This window comes from Symphalangus syndactylus, chromosome 18 (genome assembly GCF_028878055.3).
Source record: "Symphalangus syndactylus isolate Jambi chromosome 18, NHGRI_mSymSyn1-v2.1_pri, whole genome shotgun sequence".
NCBI lineage: Eukaryota > Metazoa > Chordata > Mammalia > Primates > Hylobatidae > Symphalangus > Symphalangus syndactylus.
In genome coordinates, this window is record NC_072440.2 from 45,430,005 (window position 1) to 45,436,282 (window position 6,278).

A 6,278-nucleotide genomic window follows, 5' to 3' on the forward strand; every position below is an offset into this window, starting at 1 on the left:
AGAACAGATTTTTTTTCCCTCCAAGCCCCCAAGAAAGAACCAACCCTACTGACATTTTTATTTCAAACATATATCCTCCTAAACAGTGAGAGAATAAGTTTCTGTTGTGTTAAGCCACCCAGTTTGTGGTAATTTGTACAGCACCGCAAGGAAAGTAATAGATATATCCTGAGATTAATATTCATAGGAAATTCCAAAACCCAATCTAGCTAGGGCAGTAAGTGGCTCAGACCCTTCAGGAATGTGAAGGGATTGGGTCACCCCAATAGGCAAAGATCTAGGACAAGATTAAACATTGTCGAGGGAAAAGAGAATATAGAATAGATATAGTCAAAAAATCAAACCACATAATGGCTGCAGGAACAAGGACAATAATAGTTATGAGTATTGCTCTACCTAATTTTTGTATGAATGTATCTATATATGTTTCTTCCCTTCTCCCATTCCCCGACTTCTGATATAATAGTCATTACTTTTATATCTCAGTATAACTTACAGGATATCAATGGGGAGTATGACTCAGCTAAAAGAAGAATGAACAAATTTGCTGTCCTAGAAAAATGTTTTCCAGAATTCCCATATCTTTATGCTTATGAGTTAGCACTGATCATAGGAGAAATTTGCGGAAGGTTTATAAATTAGAAGGGGGGCTGCAGTCCTATTGTTTTATACGGTGAAAGTCAATGTAGGAGGCCAGACGCGGTGGCTCACGCCTGTAATCCAGCACTTTGGGAGGCCGAGGTGAGTGGATGACCTGAGGTCAGGAGTTCCAGACCAGCCTGGCCAACATGGTGAAACCCCATCTCTACAAAAATACAAAAATTAGCCGGGCATGATGGCGGGTGCCTGTAATCCCAGTTACTCGGGAGGCTGAGGCGGGAGAATCACTTGAACTCGGGAGGTGGAAGTTGCAGTGAGCCAAGATTGTGCCATTGCACTCCAGCCTGGGCAACAGGGAGAGACTCTGTCTCAAAAAAGAAAAAGAAAGTCAATGTAGGGTGCCAGGCATCCTGTACATACTGTGGTGACAAGCTGCTCACCTTGTCTACATAAGGCAGCACTTGGGCCCACACTTCTGGTACCAGAATTCCTTCAGCTTCACCAAATCCTAGGCCAAAAGCATGTGCTATTCTATGGCAAAAGGTGCCAACTTCTTCTGCAAGTGACCTACAGCATCAAAGGTAGAGACAGTCTGAGACTGATGTGGATTCCAGTTCATCCTCACAGTTCCAGCTCATTCTCAGGAGTTTTCAGTTCATCTCTACTTTTCTTCCCACTTGGTCTGGCTGACTTAGAGCAACTTCAGGCTCAACACCTGATGCAGAGACAGCAGCCTTGCATAGTCCCTTCCATCGGTACAACTGTGTAAGGTCTTAGCCCTATAATAAATCCCTGTTTCTATGTACTTGTAACAGTGTTTAGCCTGTTTAGGAATGTTTGATACACTCATTCAAGTCTATAATTTGCAAATTCTTAAAATAAAAATGAATTTGACTGATAGCTTCCCTTCAAAAACTAAGTTGTTTTATGATGTCTCATACCATTTAAAAATATTCCTTCTTAATAAAAGTTTCAGGCATAAAGTTGCATACCTAAACCCTTAGGAAAAAAAACGTACCCATGTAAAATAAAGCTCCATGATGTTACATGTTCATGTGGGACATCTGATTATATCAGCTTGCTTTCATCACTGTACACTCTTCAAAGAATGGGTTTTGGTAGGAAAGAGAAGACCATTTAGCTAGGGTTTTGGAAGAGAATTTAATAAAGGGACTATTTACATTGGTGTGAACAGCGGTCTGGGAATCAACAAGGGATGGTGAAGTAAGAACTAGCCCCAGAGGGAGCCCTTATCACCTCCGTGCATGAAGACACGAAGGACAGAACCAATGTTACCACAGTCTACTGAGAGCTACGGCCATGAAAGGGGCCGCCAACAAGGGCTGTGGATGTAGAGGGATGCGGCTATTGCCACACTATGCCATAGCAGGACAGGCGTGCCAGGAGTGAATACTCTAGCCCCTCTTCAACTCCCACCTCCTCGTCTCCAGCTGATGTTTCCCATTGGCAAGGGAGCCTGGGGAATGTGGTTAGTAGGGTGGGTCAGAGAATGGAGAAACGTGGTGTGGAAGAGAGCAAACTGAGAATGTCAGCAACATGCGGGACAAAAGGCATTTAGGGCTCATCAGGAACAAGGGACCTAGAGCAATTCCTACTGTGCCATGGGAATCAGAGGGAGAACATAGGAGAGTAAATCATTTTTTTAGCCTGTACCTAGCTGGAGCAGTTCATTTGCAGGACCAATAACAAGTATCCCTTCAGAGGCTCCCCTCAGCCAGGGAAGATAAGGTGCTGAAAATCCCGCATTGGTAAAACGTTCAACTCTCACTTCTTTAAATAAACTGGAACCTAGAACAGTTAAGCAGGTTAGTGGGAAGAGAATTTAGGCTGCTTAGTTTGGGCTTTTCCTAGTCTATGAGGATCTTTCCAGAATTGAGGAGAATAGGCAGTGCTTCTAAATACTTCAAAGTACTTGAACATTGAATTACTGCTTGTGAAATACTGTATAACATGATACTCAATCCAATCATTAAGGTAAAATAGGCAACAAAGTCCACACTAATGAAAGAGCTGTTAAATTACTTCAACGTTTTATATTCTGACCCAGAAGGCTTATTTGCAGCTCTTGTTCTGCCTTAGTATCAGCTCTTTTGAGCTGTTAATCCTTCAGGTGGTTCTAATCACAAACAGCTGCACTGAGTGGAGCTCTGCTACCCAGGAAATGCCCTTGTAATACTCAAGAGTCTTGACCCCTTCTTTCTCACTCTCACTGTCACAAATGATGGTTTGGAAACCTTCAAATACAAAGAGTGAGGCCAGCTCCTAAAGTCCCTTCATTTTCTACTGTCTAACAACTACTGCCTTATCTCATTTAAGTAAAATATTAGCCAGTAGAGGCATCCTCAAGATCCTAGAGACATCTTTGCCTCCTCTCTCCTTTGATCCCCGTATCTAATTATTTCAAGGCTTCCTATTTTTTCTTTAGCAGTTGCTTGCCTCCTCCAGTCATGCTTATCACCCTGGTCCAGAACCTTACCCTGTGCATTCTTAGATAAGCCTCAATGCCTTTTAACTGAAATATCTGCTTCTAGGCTCTTCCCCTACATTCTATCATGTTTTCTAGGAATTAGTACTATTTTTAGAACATTACCTGGAGAGACTATAGTGGCTTCCTGTCAGAGCCTCATCTCCTCAACCACAACATTCAAGCCCTTCATCAACCGGACACACCTCGCAACCTGATTTTGCCACTCCAGTCAGGCTGTTTAATAAAAGATCATGCTTAATTCTGCCTTTTTCAGTCCCTTAGAATTTACCATCCCCTCCCCTAAATAAACCATGTTCCTTATCTCATGTCCTTCTATGTCCTACCTCTTTTCCAGGGTTTGAATTATAGGCCCCAGTAGTACTTTTATTGCACAATCTAGCCCTTAATTTCCCTTCTGCTAGAATCCAGGTAATCCTTGACAATTATGGGTAAGAAAAAAAATTATTTTGAGGGCTTACTATATGCCAGGTGCCATTCTAAGTGGTTTACAGCTTTGCATGTATTAAATAGTTTAATCCAAACAATTTGTGTGGAGGTGGGTTCTATTATCAGCACTTTCCAGGTAAGGAAATTCAGGCATCGAAAAGTTAAATAACTTTCCCAAATAAAAGGTGGGATGTGAGTTGGAACTTGCGTGGAATTCATCTCCAGAATTCACATTGTTAATTGCCATGTAATCCTGCATCCCACTAGGAACACGGGGCAGGATTTTTGTGAGCCTATTGCATTGCAGAGCACCTATTACACAGGACAGCTTCACAGTTAACTGTCATTTTCTCCCAGTTAGTTGATGCTATGAATCTGATGCAAATTTATGCATCAAGTGTTAAACTACCCTATTTGATGAGGCATGCGATTGAAAACTGTTACAAACGCATATAAACTTCACACCTGTGGTTCTTTCAATAGAAGCCTTTTCTGAGCAAAATCTATTCAGGTAGCATAAGCAGTTCACCCACTGAAGGGACTACCCCAGCTTTCAGTCGTTTGATGGGTTGCCTACACAACCCTTTTTTTCTTTGGAGCTGATTTAACTTGCTTAATTTTGTACTTGTCAAGCACAGTGAACATGATGAATCCCTCATAGGTACCAATTTATTAAAAACATCTATTAATTTAAAAAATGTGCCACAGCTTGAATTTTCTCTTACAAAAGCAGGAATTTGTTCATTTGTAAACAAGCTTCCTGTTCCTTTCTCAAGGTTTACATCCGTGATGTTGTAAAGGCTGGGACATCGCTCCTTATCAACTTGCAGGTTTTAAAGAAGTCATTCTTGCCCTTCTTTCTGTTCTCAGTAAGAGGGATATTTTAGTCCTTTGGAAAATGTAGCTTATCATTTTTGATATGGTACAAAACAGCATTTCCTCCCTTTCTGTTGCATGACCCCGCAGTGACAATCTCTGTTTTACAACTTTGGACAATGATACAAAGTTGTGTTTATGGTCAACCTATGCTGCATTCTACACAAAACTGGAAATTTTAGTAACTCATATGGGACCACTGAAGGAAACGTAAGACTTGAGGAAACCCAGACATGCTAATTTGGTCTACTATTTAACCATTACTGCAATCCTGTGAAACATAAATAAGCATACCTGAAGGTGACCAACTGTATCACCGTGTACTCAAAACAGGGCATTTGTCTTTCATAAGATTCATAATCCTCAGTGGAGGCTTTCCTGTGTGAAAACAGTTTTCACATTTGTTTCTGGGTTCACATAATTCCTAAAACATTTTGAGAGTAATTTGTCCAGTTTTAGGATTGTGGTATGTCAAATCATTTTCACAAAATGACCTTTGATATCCTAAGAACTAAGTATTTTATTATTGCATTGTCTTGTGAAATGCCCTATGAACAATACCACTCATAACTGTGATATTCCTGTATCCACACAGTAATTGTAGCCTTTTCCTGAGAGGTTTGAGCAAATAGAGCCCCACTGCTTCCCTAACCAGGCATAATAACCACACCTCTAATGACTGTTAATTACTTCTCATAAGAATGTTGAGGCTGAGATAAACAATGCAATAGTGAGTTTCTTAATTTTGAATAGGAGCTGCACATGGTCTTAATATTGCTATAATTTCCTTTTCTTACCATAAATAGTTAACTTATTGAAGTGTCCCTTTGTGGTAAAAACTAATTGTTTATTCTCTGACAAAACAAAATTGTTTATCTTGCCATGACATGGCTGAGTTATCTGAGCTTCCGGCCTTCTTACTGAAGAGTTTGGCATCTGAGATATAATACTTTTTAAAGGGTGTAAACTGAATTCCCACTTAATATTAGTAAATAACATTCTGTACTAGTATGGACGAGGCAACATTTTTTATTTTTATTTTTCTCCTTCTAAATATATCCTAAAAGTTGAGGACCAGTGAGGATTACTGGCCTAAGATAAAAGCTGATATTTTTCCTTGGCAATTCAGTCAAAGCATCACTTTCATCTGGATACTTTGTATGTGGTCTGAAACTTTTAGTCTAGTAGTCTAGACATTATCAAAGTAATATGTTGAATGGAGAACATTTATGAAAATAAGTGATTAGGAGTTTGAGATTCAAAGTATTTCTTCCAACACAGCTATTTGATATAATAATTTATCTGTTATTTTACTTATAGGTACTGAGAGCTCTACCTAGTTGTACCTAGTTGTATCTCTATAGATATTTCTGCTACCAAAGAGAAGTGCAGTGATTCTCCATTTATGTGCACTGCCATCTGTCACATGGAGACATAGTGTTGTGTCCACTACGTAGCATACAACTAAAGCTTGTACATTACATACCTACCATACAACCATCCTGGAGGGCAGGCATGGTTTACATCAATGGAAGTGGGCAAATGAACCAAGCAGCCTGTTGAAACGTTTGAGAAATTTAATGATTGATCACTCACTTTAGTTGCAGCAGAGGGTCTCCTATGGATGCATCTTATGGCTTCCATATAGGTAATACAAAATATAGAGCTTAGTGCCACACAAAGCCAGCTTACTATTCCTGGATTGCCCATCTTACCATTTCTTCTGATTCTGAGTTACACTGTAAAGAAGAATCAACAAAGCCATCATCTCTCTGTTGCTCTTTAATTTTCCCTTTTGCTTACTTTACTTTATTTCATCAACATTTTAAAGACGATACTGTAACTCCGAAGTGGAATAATTTTCCTG